Genomic DNA, 18,408 nt, shown 5'->3' on the forward strand with positions numbered 1-18,408 from the left:
AAATGTTTCTTTTCTTCCAAAGGGGATACCTGACAAGGTAGTAAAGGTTTACTTTCCCCAGAGCTCTCGCTTATCAAGTGCCTTAAAAGGCAACTCTACAAATTTTCTTCCTAGAAATTACCATGAGCAAAACTCTCGCATTGACCAAGATCTGAAATCTCTCATTCACTGAACTCAAATTACACCATTAGCATATTGCAAAAGATCCTTGATGTCTATGGGTATATAGTTCCAAGGATCTGCCACTGAGGAAAAACCACAAATGCTCAGGATGCATAGAGTTTATCTCAACTGATGATAACCCAAGATTTGAAGACTTCGCATCAGCTGAGCTGCATGAAGCACATGTAGGAGTTATTATTTTAATTCACTTGGTCAAAACCCCATATAATAAATCCACAAATAAAAATGAGCTGACTGTATTTCACATTTTCTAATAAAACTATTATCTTACATGAATGTTGTAGAGACAGTGTGGTAAAAAGAGCAAAAATTCCTGGGATGCAATTGGTTTTTAATACCTCTTTAGATATCAATGAATTAATAAAAATTTGATTCTAGTTCTAGAACTGAATATTCCTGGGGAAGTCATTTAACACTGGAAGACCCCAATTTCTAGTTTGAAAAATAATGATTTGAAGTGATTATTGAATGTAAAACCATCTCTTGGCTCCATGTGCAAAAAGGTTTAAGCTGAAGAGCCAAGAGGATGGTAAAAGCAAACTTTTAGCAGGTTTCTCTGCTTTAATAAGGCAATATACAAGCTGATAAAGCAAGAAAAATCATACAAACAGCATTGTTAAAGTATAAATGCCTGATTAATATAGGTATCCATAATTTCCATAGCTTCCACATTAATGCCCCAAGCTGCATTATTTATTTATTATTTATTCTACATGTTCAAATCTGCAACTATGCTTATTGCCTGTATGGAAGACATTGCTAAAAAGTTAAAGGATGACTTTTTCTGGTTTAACATCCAAAGCTATTTAGCTATTATTGGATAATCATTAAGGTGAAGGTTGTAACCCTGTGTCTAGGTCTTTGGGTCAAAAATTCTTAGAAAATACACTGCTATGATAAACTGAATCTAAGGCTGAAAATTCAAATTGTCAAGGTTAAAGTGGAAGTATTAAAAGCAACCAGAGAGAAATTATAGATTACCTACAATAAAATGGCACTAGATAGAACACAGGTGTTATGAACTGAGCATGACATGACCTGTACAGGGTCATCTTTTAAATGCTTGGTCCCCAGCTGGTGGTGCTATTTTGGGAAGTTCTGGAAGCTTTAAGAGGTGGGGCCTACATGCACCACCATGCTAAGGGAATACCTTTGAAGACAATACCTGTTCCCCACTTCCCCACTCTCTTCCTTTCTCTCTGCATACTGTCCATCATGAGGTAAAGAATATCCTCCATCACACTTACTGCTGTGATGTCATGCCCAAACACATGAGACCAAAGCACCATGGGCTGAACTCTCTGAAAGCATGAGCCAAAATCAAACCTTCCTCCCTTAAGTTGTCACCATCAAGTGTTTTGGTCACAGTCATGAAAGTACAGCAGATTTCTTATCAATAGCAATACATAAATGTCAAAAGGTAATCCAAGTGGTAAAGGAGGGTCACTCTTATCCAGACAGAAGGCCAGATAAATACATTTGGGGAGAACGAAAAGACTAAGATCTGTCACTTAAAGAATTAGTAACAAAGTAACAACACAATGAACTCAGAAAGTAAATATAAGAAGCAATTTTCAACAAAAACTTCTTTTGGAACTTGTTTGCATCCCAAGAAAATTTTATTGCCCTTTCCCTTCATGTTTTCAAGTTTTCTTTTCCTGATTGCCAGTTAAATATAGAGCTTACAATGAAGGATCATATACTGATGACAATACATATATGTAACATTTTGCTCTAAGCTTATTCATACACACACTGAAACAAATGGTAAAGTGTGGCTTAAATCCCAGGGGACCTTGTTTATAATGTAGTTTTTTCAGATATTAGGCTTTATCTTGCACACTAAAGTCATTATACATACAAGGCAAAGGCAGAGATTACATATTTGTGTTTATTCTTCACTTAACTGTTAAGACACTACTGTAGTTGAATATTAAAAGCAATAGCAAGTAATAGCAATTCTGAGTATAGTCCTTCATTCATTCACTACTGAATATAACATGCCAGCAATGACTGTTATTCACTAGCCCCATTAGGAGTCTTGTCACTGAACACCTTTTCTGGGATGATGTTCATCCTCCTCATACACTTTTCCTTTTTAGTGGTACCCTCTTTTCTGATTTGGATCCACTTGCTCCATTTCATCAGTCTCTGCTACTTCTTTCATCTTAAGTAGTCTTTTCAGCAAAGAGAATTTATCAGGAGACAGAAAGCCATTTTCATGAAAATTTACCTTAAATTTGATTAAGCAACCATTTTCATATGGTCTACAATAAACTGGCATGCCTTTATTCAGCACATACTTGCTATCTCCATGTTTGACCATCCGACCCATGTAAAAGATAATAAGTATGGTTCATTTGTCAAAAGTGGATATAGGCACAGGCTTCAATCATTTCTGTGTCCATACATGTAAAAATGTCATCTCATTGAGCAAAAACAGCATGGTCCTGATCTAACACAATGATAACGTATCCTGGCTACAGTCCTGATTCTTGGTCTCCTTCACCATGGAATGTTATCTTCTGGACATCTTTCGTGACATTGTAAATATGAACTTCTAGAATCTTCTTTTGAACTATCCTTCTTCCATTGTAGCTTTTACATCTACTTTAGGACTAATCTATTCCCCATGGCTTTGGCACTCCATGCACAGAGAGTGAATTTGGGAAAGAAACAATTCCAGGTCCTATCTGATGAATTTTTATTTGCATTCCAGTATCTTGGCTGTTGGGACTGCACTCAGCTGCTTTTTTCTTACCACCTTGTCCTTCACATTTGTTACAAATCACATTCTTTTGCAGAGCCAGTTTTCAAGGTTGCACTATTATGTAAATCTTCTAACGATTCCTGAGAACTGATATGCAATACTTTTACCTCTTCTTTCTCTCTCTACATCCTCCCTCTTTCTCCAAGAAAGCACATTAAAGATGTCCATGAAGAGCCAAGACCACCACCTGTTCCACCTTCCTTAATTACCTGCTATCTGCTGTCATATAATTCCCTTTTCTTGGCATAAGTGAGAATGTTCTAAGTTTCAGAACTCTATTAGAACTTTTCTCCTTCATTTGGATTCAAATCAGGATAATAGTTCAAGGCAAGCGTCCTAAAAGCCTTTTTCAATTATTCCTGGGTGGCATTGAATTTGAACCTCAAAACATCATCATGACAAGTGATGATGCCATTCTCTTGTCATTTTCAGTAGCTGAAGGGCAGGTTGTGACCAGTGTGGCCTCTGACTGAGTGTTATGGAAATTTCCCCTACCCCTTTTTTCCTTTTAACCTTACTTTATTCCAAATCACTTCCTGTTCCTCCAGCCCCACCTCTAGTCCCATTTAAGGCAACTTAAACAACTTCTGACTTATAATCGACATTGAACAGCATACCTTCTATGCTATGTGTAGAACATTGAGTTAAATAATAAAGTAGGGAAAATGTTTAAAAAGAGACACTGATTCACCACTAACTTTTAGGAAGGAAACCCTACATGACTTTGTCTCAGATTTGTTACTCATCAAAAAGATCTATGCCTGAACAGTATCTAGAACTGTCTTCCTCTGAGAACCTCATAACTTTCATCCTTTCATTTTTCCCCAGAATTGATTGATAAGAATAGAAAATACAAAACCAATACCACTTTCCTTTAACTTTCATTAGATAGAATGGGCAATTAGGTATAAAAGAAAGCTTAAGAAATTTAACATTTTTTTATGCAGATAATAGGGTATAAAGCATTAAACTGATGGCCAGTTGTCAAAGTGCATTTTGGTCTCTGTGTGATGACAAGAAGACTGTTACTCAGGGAGAATTTATCTATTTATAAATCCACTCTCTAATACCTGAAGCCCTGGGAACCAGATGGTTTTGAGGATGCAGAGTTTGTCAACATTAAAAAAGGAAAATGAACATATAGCAGATACTTTTTCCAGATCTGGGACAGTATCACCAAATTAAACACATTCATCATAATCCTATTTCTGCTAAGAAATGTATAAATAATTCACACTGAGTGGGATAAATAAAGACTATAAATAGCTTTATATCCATCCAGACCTGATTTTGCTATCAAGAGAGTTCAGATCAGGTACTGCCACCAAATGAATTATAAAAAGAGTAAAATTTTAGTTTTCAAATTGTGGATAAAACATTGTGGCTCTTTGTCACTTTCAGGGAAATCAGGGTAATTAAGATTATACTTTCTTCTGTTTGAGTTAAAGTCATCATTGAAGCTCCTATCATAGAATTTTAATTCTCTTCTTATCCTAAAAAAGGCCCTCAATGTATTCTAAAGGGGTTTTCATGGAAGTTTAAATGTCAGCCAAACATAAAATCAGGGACATAGTTCTCACAGGTGATTCTTTTTTCAGCTTAAGCAGTAAAAATTTATTGAGAAATCCTGGGATGATGGTTATCTCCTCCCACTCTGAAGGAAAGAGACCAGACACTGTCCCAACACCCACTCACCCCCCAGCAAACAAAATGAGAAGAAAAGTCATTTCCCAAAATGGGTTGGTCTTCATTCTTCCTTAGTTCATGAGGCATAAAAGGATAAGAGCATCACATGATACTAGGGTTGGGATTAGGTATGCTGGACCCCTAGCTGGCTCTTCAAAAACTGGAGAAGAAACACATCCACTTCCTCTTTGGGGGTGGAGTTCTTGGTTACAAGTCTCATTTTTTACCTTCAATGAGGCTGTTACTGCCTCCAGCTAAAATGTCCATCCCTTAGGATTAGCACAAGGTTGTCAGGCATGAGATAGATATTATTATCTGATATGGTGATCTTCTTGGATCACTGTAGCCCTCTTGTAGAACCTAGATAAACTTAAACTACCTTGCAGTGTGTGTTCCCTTAAATTCTAAAAGTTCTAGATATGTGTGTCTCTTCCAGAAAAGAACTTATATTAGTTATATTAGCTATCATGATAACAGGTTCTTGAGAGTTTATGACAAATCACATTGGGTTACAGATGAGAACATAAGTTTATTTTTATTCTATATGTTTGTCATTGTATCACCTTTTTATGTATATTTGACTTAATGATGGAAGGTTTTCTAAGAGGATTATGAACTCTGCTCAGGAAAACTCCTAAAAAGAATTATTATCAACACATTTTAATATCAGATACATTTAAAAACATTTTCTTCACATTTAACTTATTTCTTTGGGAAGAATTTATATATTAGCTTCATGTCTTTAATGTATTAAATCTTATGGGAAATGACACTAAAAGAAGAAAGAATTGTTATATTCTCAATGGAAGTTCAAAATGGAGGGGATAAGGATGTGTGAGTAAATTATTACAATATTAATATTTAATGACTCCAGGGATAGGGCTAAAAAGGATGGGACTGTTTTGAAGGTCTAAAAAGGAGGGAATGGCATAATGAGTGGTAGGAACAGTCAGAGGAAAACACAGAAGCAGGAAAGTACAGCAGATCCTGCAGGTGGCTGAACCATGGAGTGTCAAAAGGCTGCAGATGAGCTTGAGACTCTAGAAGAAGAAAAAAATAAACCAATAAAATAGGTACACAATGTCAACCAGAATTAAAACCTGGTCCAAAGTACAGTAGTGCTCTTTTAGGAACTATCAATTTCACTATAACTGTCTTTTAGACTTGTAAGTTAGCTAAAAGCTGATTAAGGTGCTTTGGGTTGGGACAAATATTTTAGTGACTAAATAAGCTTATGGCTAATGCTGACTGGGATTTAGGATTGTATGCAGTTCACAATTTTAACTGATAATGGAATAGCATTATAGTTATGCGGATGGATTCCAAAGCAGGCTGATGGGATTCATATTCCAAAACTATATGCTGTGTGACCAAGGGTAGTTAATTAACTTATTTTTGTGTTACCTTCTAATCTATAAAATAAAGATAACAATACACCTATGTCAGAGTTGTTATGAGAATCAAAACTTTAGTATGTGTGAAATAGAGCTGTTTTTGGTACACATTAGTGGAGAGAGAGAGAAGTAGGAGGAGGAGGAAGGGAAGAAGAAGGGGAAGAGGAAAGAGAAAGAAGAAGAAAGAAGGAGGAGGAGGAGGAGAACAAGAAGAAGAAGAAGGAGAAGAAGAAGGAGGAGGAGGAAGGGGAAGAAGAGGAGGAGAAAGGGAAGATGAAGAAGAGGAGGAGAAAGAGAGGAAAGAGAGAAACATGATCCAGTAAATTAACTAAGAGAAAATTTAAATATTAAATTAAGTGATCAGACAGTTGTGTCTAATGGCATCACTTCATTCTTTTCCCAAAAAACACCCAAGTTATGACTCTGCTAGAACAATGACATCCAAACTCTCCACGAACAGTGGCTGGCAACCAGCCAGCATAAACCAATTAATCTAAACTAGCACAGGAAAACAGCTCAGAATGCTCACTGTGATTCGATCCAGTCTGTAGAAGCAATGTATTTCCTGTGTTTGCTTTAGGGTCAGTATTTCAGTGAATTTATCCTCACTCCCTACACTTGTTCTTATTATTTAAAATTCTGAGAGAGAGAGAAAGAGGGCTATACAGGCCTTTTTAGTGGGAGTTTTTATTTGTTGGGTTGGTGTGCTTGTTTTAGTTTTTAGCTAGAGGGAAACTTGAAGATCAAGGAGCAGAAAAACTTCATCTTGCTCAGGGAAGTATTGGAGTAGGAAGACATAATAGGTGCCTCTGACTCAGGCAGTGGTGAAGTGATTAGAAAAGTATCTTTCCTGGATCTTTTGACTCATATTAAGGTCAGCATTTCATTGACTTAAACAGAAAGTTCAGCTTTTGTTCACCTGGTGCAATCCAATATTCTATAATCTTTCACATTTTCAACTCATTAAAAAAGAAAAGGAAATGGAAATAGCACATTAAAATGAAAATATGATTTCATTGCTCTTGGCATCAATATTCTTTATCTGTTTCACTTCTGAAGTCTGTACGAAGTTATGGTATGAGCATTATAATTGGGGCTAGAAATCAAACTTTGATTTCAAGAGATACTAATTATTAATCTGGCCTTGTGCGTGCTACTAAATTTCTTAATTAATAGGTGTTATGATACCTATTTCCTAGGTCTTTGTGAAGATTAATCAGTTAGTTAGATGAAATAATAAATGTGAGATCCATGGAACATAAGAGGTATTCAGTATATGTAAGTCTCTAGCCATGCCTGACCTTTCCTGAGAGATGGGATTTTAATGAAGATACCACTTAATTTAACATCAATACAATGTCTGCTTTTAATCATTTCCGCCTAAATCAAAAGCTGACACTGAACTCATTTTCCCTCTCTGGATCTGCTTCCTGATTTGTAAAGTAAGGTGATGGGATTATGTTTAACAACTCCAATATCCTTCAAAATCTGGGCTTCTTTGGCTTTTTCCCAGCTTTCTGTTGGCTTGGAAAAATTGAGTTTATTCCAGTCATTAAATTCTCCTCTTTGCTGAAAGAGAAAGTTGAAATGCTTCTGGGTAATGAGAGGGAAAACATGTTACAATTGTGTATTTTTTCTATTTTTGTCAGCTGTAAACCACTATACAATCATATGACTTTATCATTATCATTATTACAGCTGACCCTCCATAACACAAGGTCTGCATCCACAGATTCAACCAACCACAGATAGAAAATATTCAGGAAAAGAATTGTGTCAAGAATTGTGTCTGTATTAAATATACACAGACTTATGCTTGCCATTATTCCCTAAACAATACAGTATAAAATCTATTTTTATAGAATTTATATTTCATTAGGTACATGTTGAGTAGCTCTTATTTAAAATGCTTGGAAGTAGAAGTGTTTGGTATTTCACATTTTTTTCAAATTTCGGAATATTTGCATATACGTAATAAGATATTTTGGGTAAGAAATGCAAAGTTCATGTTAATCAAAATACACCTTATACACAATGCCTGAAGGTAATTTTATACAATATTTTAACGCATTTTGACTGTAATCTTTCAAATGAGGTTAAGTGTGAAATTTTCTGTTTGTGGCATGATGTCAGCTATCAAAAAGTTTGAGATTTTGGAGCATTTCAGATTTTGGATTTTCAGATTAAGGATGCTCAACCTGTATTATAAATCATCTAGAGATGATATGTGTACACATATCTAGAGAGGATATGTGTAATTAATATGCAAATAACACACCATTTTTCTAGGAGGAAATTGGCATCGACAGGGAAGCGCTCTGGAGCCAATGCCCTGTGAGTATCAAGAAATGAAACTATACTATTATTATATCTATTACCATGCTAACTACTCTGTTTCCTCACTGTCCCACAATTTAAGGGGAGAAGTAGATACTTCAAAAAAGGATAAATCTATAACTAGGTCCATCAGAAAGAATGATATATACATATATACATTCCTACTTGTTGTTCTGACTATAGTCTATATTCCATCCCACCTCTCCTCAGTGCTATCTTTTCATTCACTCACTGTCCTTTCTGACATGGCAGTATTGAAGGCTCATGCCATTTCTGTAGTCAGAAATTCTGGCTACTGTTGCCACCACTACTTAGGAGACCCTTTGTGAATTCCTGATTGAAAAATCTCTGTACCTATGCACTGGCCTGAATGGACAAAAGAAGGACTTGGTTTCCCCAGTGGCCATTTGGAGTGGTTGAATGACCCAAAGTAGAAGAATGGATGTGTTGTTGCCCAATAGGGAAGATTTTGATCAATGGAAGAAAAGAGGGACTCTGCTCTTCTTTCTCCATCTCCCCCACAGACACTCATGGACTCTCTTGAGGTGCAGTCCCTTCATATAATCTCTCTTGAGAAATCCTATGATAACTAAACAAGCAAGCATGTTTGGCAATTGATAGCATCACCTTGTTAATGCACTCATTTGTACTAGCTCTGTCCCAGGTTGTGTTTCCTGGGAAGCGGACTCTTTTGTGGAATATTATGTATTACTCTTGGAATCAATACCTATGAAAGAGAAGGAAAAGAAGCAACTTTGATCAGAAAAAAGAAGTTGGGCTTGAGGAGTAAAGAGGGCTTGGTAGCAATATGCTACAACATGGACCCAACAGCATCCACTTCTACTCACTCCACCTGACTTACTATTGTCAATGCTAAATGTCTAAAAACTTGCCTTAAACAACTCTATGTCCCTAATGTGGCATCCTCATTGAACCAGGCATCTTGATGACCACATTAATCCCCTTTAGTCTAGATGACCTAGCAATTCCTTTTGGTGCCTTTCTTGCTCACAGGACTAATGCACAGTCTTTCAGAATGTTTGATCCACTCACATAAGATATCACATAATATTGCATTAAACCAAGGGACCTACTTTACAGCCAAAGAGGTGCAACAATAGGTACATGTCTATACCACATACTTCACCAGCCAGACGGTGCTAACATGAAAGAGCAATGGATCAGCCAGTTGAAGGCATAAATGAACCATCAACTCAGAACAATACTTTGTTAGGAGGTCCAGATGATCTGATCTCTTTTGACAATATTATGACAGAGAACAGGAGAGCTAACATAGCTCTGGTTCAGAATGTAAGTGTATATTTTTGAAAATTGAGTTTCTTGAAAAGCAGAATGAAACCTAACTAACATGCAGGAAGTTTAGTGAGTAATCTTGACAAGGAATAGGGGAGTGCTGGTTGTGATGCACCACATCAAAGGACTGAGCTGACTCCATAGAAAACTCTGGGACTCAGAAGCAACTATAAAGTTGCCTCAAACTGAGTAAAGTGACCAAGCCATTATGCTGTTTTTCTGTTAAGGCTCTGTTTGTAGTCTGCTCTGGAAAGATTGTATTGCTAGCATAAAGCATCTCCCTTCAGTCAAGAAGTGGAGAAAGGGTTTAGGAGGGTGAACATAGTGCAAATACTGTGTGCGCAGTACACATGTATATAAATGGAAAAATGATACCTGTTGAAAGTATTCCAGGAATGGGGAGGGGAATATAAAGGAGAAAGGTGGAGGAGATGAATTCAAATGTGATATATTTGATATATTGTAAAAACTTTTGTAAATGCCATAATATACACCTACCAGCACAATAAAAAACAAAAATGGGGAAAAAAGAAAAGAAAATCCCTGAAAAGTGCTAATGGCTGAGGGTTGTCTCCTTGTGGCAGTCCCAGGAGCTAAGAGAATAATGCCTTAGTGGATCACAGCATCACTAAACTTTCCTTCCCTCCCTACCTCACAGATTTCTTTCTTTTACCATTAATTTTCCTGGATCCCAACCCCAGTAAAGTATTAGCAGGTAAGCTTTTCCCTCAGTCTTTGTTTTATAGATGAATAGGCGTAAGCTAAGAAAACAAAAATCTGTGTGTATGTGTTCTGACTTCTATTTCATAGTCAAGTGGACCTGATCAAAAAATGAAACTCTCTACAATAAATGGAACACATAGAGTTAATACCATACACAGACACACACAGGCTTAATGCAAGATGGATTATGGGTCAGGACACTTGACTTCTAGCAGAACTCTACCACTAACTTGTGAATATTAGGATCAGAGATGTGTCTCTCAGATCTAGTTTTCAATTTACTATAGTGGATAGAGTAACACCTGATTTTTTTTCCAGCCCCATAATGATGTCAGGAGTCTGAAAGCATATAATCTATGCCATAGCACTTTGAAAATCACAAGATCCCTAGTAACAAATTCTTATCCATCCTCATCTTATTCTTTAACCAATGTGCTAAATGATTCATCAGTGATGCCATACTTCCAAGGGCCATTGCCATGACCTCATGGTGCACAATCCCTTACAATGCAATGATGATTCTAAATCGAGGAAGCTATCAGTTCAAATGCCTCTCTTGTTCCCTACTCAGTTCCCTGATCCTCCATCACTGGAAAGTAAGGTTCTTCCTAAAAGACCACTTGATTTTTCAGTGAAAACAACAGGGTCACAGTGTTGCTCAGGTCCAGGCAACATTGCTACTTGAATCTCTAAATGGTTTCTCTTGGAGTTAAGCTTGTAGACAGGTACATGAGAGTAAAGCAGGCCCCTTCTCTGTGTGAAGAAGAGAAATGAAGGAGAGTCATTGGGAATCTGGGTAATGAAAGGGGAAACTAAAGTGTGAAGTCAGGAGAAAAGACTTCACTTATTTCTTGATTTCAATGAGGTCTGGTTCTGGTTAAATATAAGTCTAGGTCTCCACCAAGAAGCACCAGAGTTATGCATTACATGCCATAGGATAATTTAAACCAGAGTTATGCCACTCCTACCCATGACCCCTTGCCATTCCACTTCCTTTCCATCTCTTTTCCTCTGAAACCATCAATGGTATCCCTCAGTGTGATTTGTACAGGTCTCTCTTGTGGCCTATATTTGAGACTGTGACACTCATAATTATTAAAAATTTTTAATCTCTAAGTCTTACAATTAAAAAGACCTTCATTCTGACTAAAGACTGGAAATTAGAACATGACCCACTCTTGCTTAATTAACCCCCTCTTTTTCTGCCAAGATTTAATTCTACAGTTTTTTGAAACACAACATATTAGAAATGAAATAACACAGAGTCCTCAAGCACTCTCAGGGGAGGGATGGGGAAAAGTCTTTTTAAAAAGGCAAAAAGTAATTAGGAAATAATTAAAGGAAACATTTCTGACATATTAAAACTAAATCAAACCATATTCTCTGGCAGAGAATTATTTCCTATAGCCCTGGATGAATCTGGAAGGAGAACTCCAGTCTGGACCTAGAGACCTGGCTGGTCTAACCTCTTGACCTCTCAGCATCAGTTCCTCTTTCCTAGTGCCTCTGGGTGTCTGTCTTGCCTCTCAGGAGCTCCCACTGAGCCAACAGCAATTACTAGAATGTTGGGTACTGACCTACTTTCCAGTTTCATGAACCAGTAAAGCTAATTGAGTGCTCTCTTTTTAATAACACAGACTTCATTGATTTTTCAGACAAATCAATGCCAACAACCCAAGACCAAGGCATCATTGACCAGTCCCTAAGCAGCTCTGTGGTGAATTGAATTGCATAGACAACTAAATATGTGCTCTACAGTGTACTCTCTATGGGATCTATGCACACACTTGGAAATGAAATACCTGTACATAAATGACCAGAGTTAGAGAGTGCCACTTAAATTCATCAATTAAAAAGATGCAGCAAAATTCCAAAGAGCCAAGTCTGGAGCCATGTAGGTGGCTGAAAATTTAAGGTAATTTGAAGAACAGCCAAATATTAATTCGGTGCAAAATAGAGAATCATATAATGTCACAGGCAGGAGGGACCCTAGAAATGATAGAACTCTACCATTGCCAAACTGAGTAGGGTAAACAGATGTACTTAATGCACTGAAACACAAAATCCCAAAATATCCCCAAAATCTACTAAAGTGAACCTCAACCCAAGAACCTATAAAAACCAATTTCCTTTGAAAACACCTTATAAATATTCATAAACTACAAAGCCAGCCCACAGAGGTGACTTTCAGTATTAGAGGTGAATGATCTTTCAGTTAACCACCAAGCGATATTTACAATTTAATAAAAAGCTTCTTAGTCTAGATTAACCTAGTGTATTAAAAATTATGTTGATGAAAGGTAAATAAGGAGTTTGACAACTGGATGTGTTCATTTTTCTTGCATCTACAATCTTAGATACACCTCTGGAGCTGGCTGGCCTGTGTATTTTGTAGCTATCCACAAGCTGTGGCAACAGGAAAGGTAGCAAATGGGTCTGGGACAGAACAGGAAACTCATGCCTGGCTTGCTGATGTAAATCAAACATTTTACTCATTTCTTTCTTTATTCATTTATTGATCTCAATAAAGGAAAAAATGACTTGTTCAATGTAGACTGTGGGAGTGAGAACTATTCATTAAAATCTGGGAATTTTCTTAAAAACAATTCCCAACTCAGCCTCCAGGTATATTAGGACCTGGGAGGATGTAAACTGGCATTATAAATGCTTTAAAAGTTCACCAGGTAATTCTGATAAATGTCACCTCCCGTCCACCCTCACCAGCTTCTTAAAGAACCTACTGTTTTAGAGATTTTTTTTTTATCACAGAGAGGTATGGCTTAGCAGGAAATATACAACTCCTAAAATGTAGACCTGGAACTCCACACCCAGATGTTCTTATTCTAAATTCAGAACTCTTTTTATAAATTCACTTCATCTTAGGACATAATCCTTAGATTTAAGGATTATGGGCTCCACCTTTCGTGTCCCTCTGTGTCTATCTGAACTCCTGACAGGTGGAGCAAATCAAGTAACTATCTGTTAATTTGAAAAAAAATAGAGTATGGTTTCTACAGATGTTAAGATTTTGTGGCTTGGAATGGTGGTACACACCAGCAATCCAGCACTCAGGATGTAGAGAAAGAAGGGAAGGAGTATTGTGAGTTCAATGCCAGTCTGGGCTACCTAGAAGAAACCTCTGTCAATAAGCAAATATACAGAGAGTAAAATAAAATATTTTATATAAAAAAGTAACATAAAGTTGGGTTACCTTTTAGTATAACCCGACAATATCTGACTTGTAGTTGTAATGTTTAGATAAGGACATTTCATTAAATTATATGGTTGGGCTTAAATGTTCTAATTGCACTATCCATTTTGTTTCTTTTATTATCCATTCCTGCCTTTTTGAAGAGTATAGGAATTAATTAAATAATTCATTTGTAATTTCTCTTTTCTATTTCTCTCCATTATTATTAGTACCTTTTTGTTACTAGTGTTGACATTGCTTTTTAGTAGTTGTTCTAGAGTTAACATATTCAGTATTACTATTTTTGCTTTAGGAAGCTAATTATCTTTTAAAGTGAACCATTTAAGCAGAAAAAAGTACTCTATATTTACCTACATATATTCAATTTCTTTTTAAATAGGTATTATTAATTTTTATTAGCATAAATTAATCATACAAAGGGATTTCATTGTGATAGTTACAACTTGCATATTATGTACTTTGATCAAATTCACTCCATCTATGTTACTCTTTCTAAACCACTCTCCCTCTTCCCACTCCTTTTTAACAGTTTTTGGTGGATTTCATTGTGCAATTTTCATACAAAAATATTCACCCCATCACTCTCTCTCATTTCCCCCTCCTCTCACCTACTGGCTCCTCTCCCCAAACAATCCTCCCTTTATAATTGTGTCATGTTATTAATATTTTTAGATCTAGATTCCACATATGAGTAAAAACAGGCAATGTTTATCTCTCTGAGCTTGGTTTGTTTTGTTTAATATGATGATCTCCAGTTCCATCCATTTTTTGGCAAAAGACATAATTTCATTTTTATTTATGGCTGAATAATTCATTGCTTTGTGGACATTCAAATTTCTATCTATTCTCATTTTTCTTCTACATGAAGAATTTCCTCTGATGTTTCTTATAGGGCAGGATAGAGTCAGCTCATATAGATTTGTAAAAACCCATGCATGCAATTTTTCCATATTCTGTCCTCAGAGATGACTGGTTGGTAGCATGAAAATAGCTATGAAAATCAGAAAATGCTACATTTCTGGGCATTTTTTATAGAAAACTTTGTTAAACATTTATCATCACCCAACTTAGTGGTGGTGTGTTTGATAATAAACTCTCACAGCCTGTGTTGTTTAAAAATGTCTTCATTTCATTTAAATATTTTGAAAGAAGTTCATGATCCCCAAAAGGTGAAATGTAAAGAAAATTACATCACCCTACATCATATTCAAATTGCTAAAAATCTGCGATTAAAAGAAAGTCATAGAAGGCTCCAAGAGGAAAAGACACACTGTGTACAGAAGAACAATGATAAGAATGACATTATACCTCACATCAGAAACACTATAAGCCTAAAAACAATGAAGTATCATCTAAATTATTGAAAGAAATGAACTATCAATCTAAAATTCTATGTCTTTCCTGAAATTTTTCAGTAATGATAGTGATAGTAATACCTTTCATTTAAACAAAAATTGAGAAAGCATGCTAGTTGGTATCTAAGAAGGAACTTAGAAATGTTCTTGGGAGTCTAGCAAATCTGGGGGCAAGTCTTCCAAGTCTATTTTTAGGGAGAACTGAAGTACCTTTTGTTTGATGTAATAGCAAAATTCCATGGTAATGAAGGCAGCATTACTGTATCTGTAGTCAAAGGGCTTAAGCTCAAGTGGTAGAGTGCCTGCCTCATAAGCAGACTTCTGAGTTCAAACCCCAGTACTGCCAAATAAATAAATAAATAATTGTAGTCCAAGTCACTTAGATAATGCACAGGACCAAGTCTCCATGGGATTCATATCTAAGGCCAGTGATAAAGAAATAGACCTGAGCGCAATTAAAAACAGAAAGATATGTCATCTGAAATGTTCTATGATACTTTAGGGAATATTCACAACCATGTTCACATCCTTATAACAGACTGAGGCACCTACAGAGTTAAGGAATACTGTGTCCAAATTAACCCCCATGTGATAGTGGTCTAGATTTGTTTGTGAGCATGAAGGAGATTCATCTGGAAGTCCCCTAAAATATTAATGGTATCTTTGCTGCATGTGGGCTGGAGCTTAAATCCTGCACCAGTGGAAAGGAAAAATCTGGAAAGAGCATTTCATTTGTTAATATACTTTTTTCATGAAGTCAGCATCTATTGAATTTACTTCCTGTTAGAGTATTTTTCCTATCACATCCCACATCCTAGGTTAGAAGTTAAATTTTCTGTCTAACCTTTCTTGTAGCTAGTGTGTAAACAGTCATATATACCAACATGAGACATCTAGATAAAAAGAAGTCAACAAGAAGCAGCAGGTACAAGTGGAATCTACCATACAGACAGTATGAGCACAGAAACAACTGGCTTGCAGAGATAGCAGTGGTGGAAGTTCTAGAGTGGAATGCCAGGTAGCAATGAGGTAAGCTGTATATCAGTGATGAATAGCAGCAGCAGTAGAGTCTTTTTGGATTAAGCTTAAGGTATAGTTTGAGTATAGGTCCTGGATCCAGAGTTTTTCCAAGTCTCATCCTCTAGGCTTATCAGAGAGACTGAGAACGACTACTGTCCTGTAATAATTCCTTTACCGCCTAAGATAATATGATAGCTTTCAGTCATTTTTCCCTAAGATGCTCAGCTGATACAGTTCCTACTGTGTCTTGATTTTGATGGTCAGAATCAGTACTTCCAAAACATTCTAACCACCCCCACTCCAAATGTAAAATTTTCAGAATCTGACTTTGTGTACTCACGTGCAGTCAACTGGCAACGTACTTTTCTTAGTATATGACAGAGCTGCAAAGAGCCTTGTAAACCCTACAAAACCTGAAATTGGATAATGTTGGGTATTTTTCAAGGGTGCCAGAGGATTGCTGGATTAAAGGCATTATTCCAGTGAATCTTCAAGAAGTGGAAAAAGGGCTACTGGCAAGAATTGCTTCATTCGCTTATATACTCAGTGCCTGGTCAAACTACAAATTATCCAACATGAAGAATCTGTCAAAGATTGAATATTTGGAAGAGCATTGAATGTTTTTGGTCATCTGGGGAGCCACTGCAGTTTCTACAATGCATACTTCACAAAAACAGAAGGAATTTTGAACATTTTGAGCAACCTACTTTGTGATACAACTTAAAGTCCTCAGAAAATGTCTTAGACAAGAAGTTTCCCCTATTGTGTTTAAAGTAAATTTGTTATTAATCATGAGTTCATGTATATAGTTGTCACAATAACTGGAATTGATATAATTTCAGATTTTAACAGACTTTATCCCTTTTGTGCCTGGGATTATTTTTCTGTGATCCTTACTCCCTCCTGGCCTTCCTCACCCCACTTTCCCTTCCTCATCTTCCTTTCTCTTTTCAGCTCTCAGCATGTCTTCTGCCCTTCACCAAATTAGTTCTCTTGTAGGAGAAGAACATGTATTGAAGCCCAGGCATGTGATTGATAATGCACAGCTACTTACTCTTTGATGGGCATTGTTATTTCAAATCTAAGCCAAAACAATGGAAAAATATGAGACTATGACCTTCTCATCACTTTTGGACTTATATCCCTTGTAAAGTTACCAGCAATATACTCACAGCTAGTATGTAGGAGCATTACCTAGATTGGCCCTGCCTATCTTTTCCTCTGAAGTTGGCTATACATTTGCAGGTGTTTGCAGCAAAGCAGAGCTGAAACCCTCTCTCTTAGGCCTTCTTGCTAAGTAGTATTACAAGTAGCAAAGACTTTACAACTACAAACAAAAATAAGTATGAGAAATTATTATAAAGCCTATGTGGCATGCCATTCATGTATGCAGCCAGGATACATTATCACTGTGATGTTCTCTGCCTCCTGCAAGGAACATTCATCAACAGGAGTGGTCTAATAGCCACCATTAGTGAGGCCTGTGAAGTACTCGTGGTCAACAAGGTTCACCAAATGGTTCTGGGAGCACAGCCATTTTGATCATTTGAGTGTAGGCTTGGAACAACAGTTACTTGAATTTACTATATTGCCTAATAATTTTCAAATACTTTTATATACAGCAGCTTTAAGAGAACAGCAGGAGAGAAACTGTTCCTACTTGGTAGGTAGATGTCAATGTTAGAGAGTTACTAAGGTAATACATCTAGAGATTCTAGAGAAGAAACTCAAACTAAATATAAACCCACACTCTTTCAACCATCACACATCTCTCTTTACACACACACACACACACACACACACAAAGTATATGAGAGGTTAATGAATACTGAACTAGCCCTTCTACAAAGAATATGTTTATAAGAAACTACAGAAGCATCATGATAGTTGGTGAGCCAGCAAAGCTCCTTTTGGATATGGAAGAATTCATCCCTTCACCCCAGGAATAATTACTGAACACTTGTCATGTGCAAAGCACTGGACTAGATGCTGAGATAAAATAGAGCATAGAGTTGGTAGCATCTTGGCTCTCCTAGAACTAACCTAACAATAAAGAGAAGAATGATTATATTAGCAACTACAGTTTATATTCATATTTCCTTTTCACTCAGGATGATTGCTTTCACCACTCATTTATCACCATTGCCATAATTCTGCCTTATGCTATAATTTTCTTATAAAAAGCCTCTCTTTTTCACTTCATTATTAAGCCTGGAGAGCAAAGATCACACAGTTTTATAACCATCATGTCAGGTCAAGTGAAGGGAAGATAATGTATGAAAAATTCCAGGAATAACTGTCTGTCAAGGGAACTGATAGCCATTGGAAGAAATGTTAGTTTCAACCTCCCTAAGTCACTGTGACAGACCCCTAGAGTCATATGTTTTTTATGTCTAAAAAGAGTTACCCAGAAAA

General features: G+C 36.5%; 1 pseudogene; it reads right to left on the reverse strand.

Annotated features, from left to right (window-relative positions):
* Positions 1-2,227: 2,227 nt before the first annotated feature.
* On the reverse strand, positions 2,228-2,897 carry LOC109674159 (dnaJ homolog subfamily A member 1 pseudogene; annotated as a pseudogene).
* Between the last annotated feature and the right edge of the window lie 15,511 nt (positions 2,898-18,408).

This window comes from Castor canadensis, chromosome 2 (assembly GCF_047511655.1).
Source record: "Castor canadensis chromosome 2, mCasCan1.hap1v2, whole genome shotgun sequence".
NCBI classification, from domain to species: domain Eukaryota; kingdom Metazoa; phylum Chordata; class Mammalia; order Rodentia; family Castoridae; genus Castor; species Castor canadensis.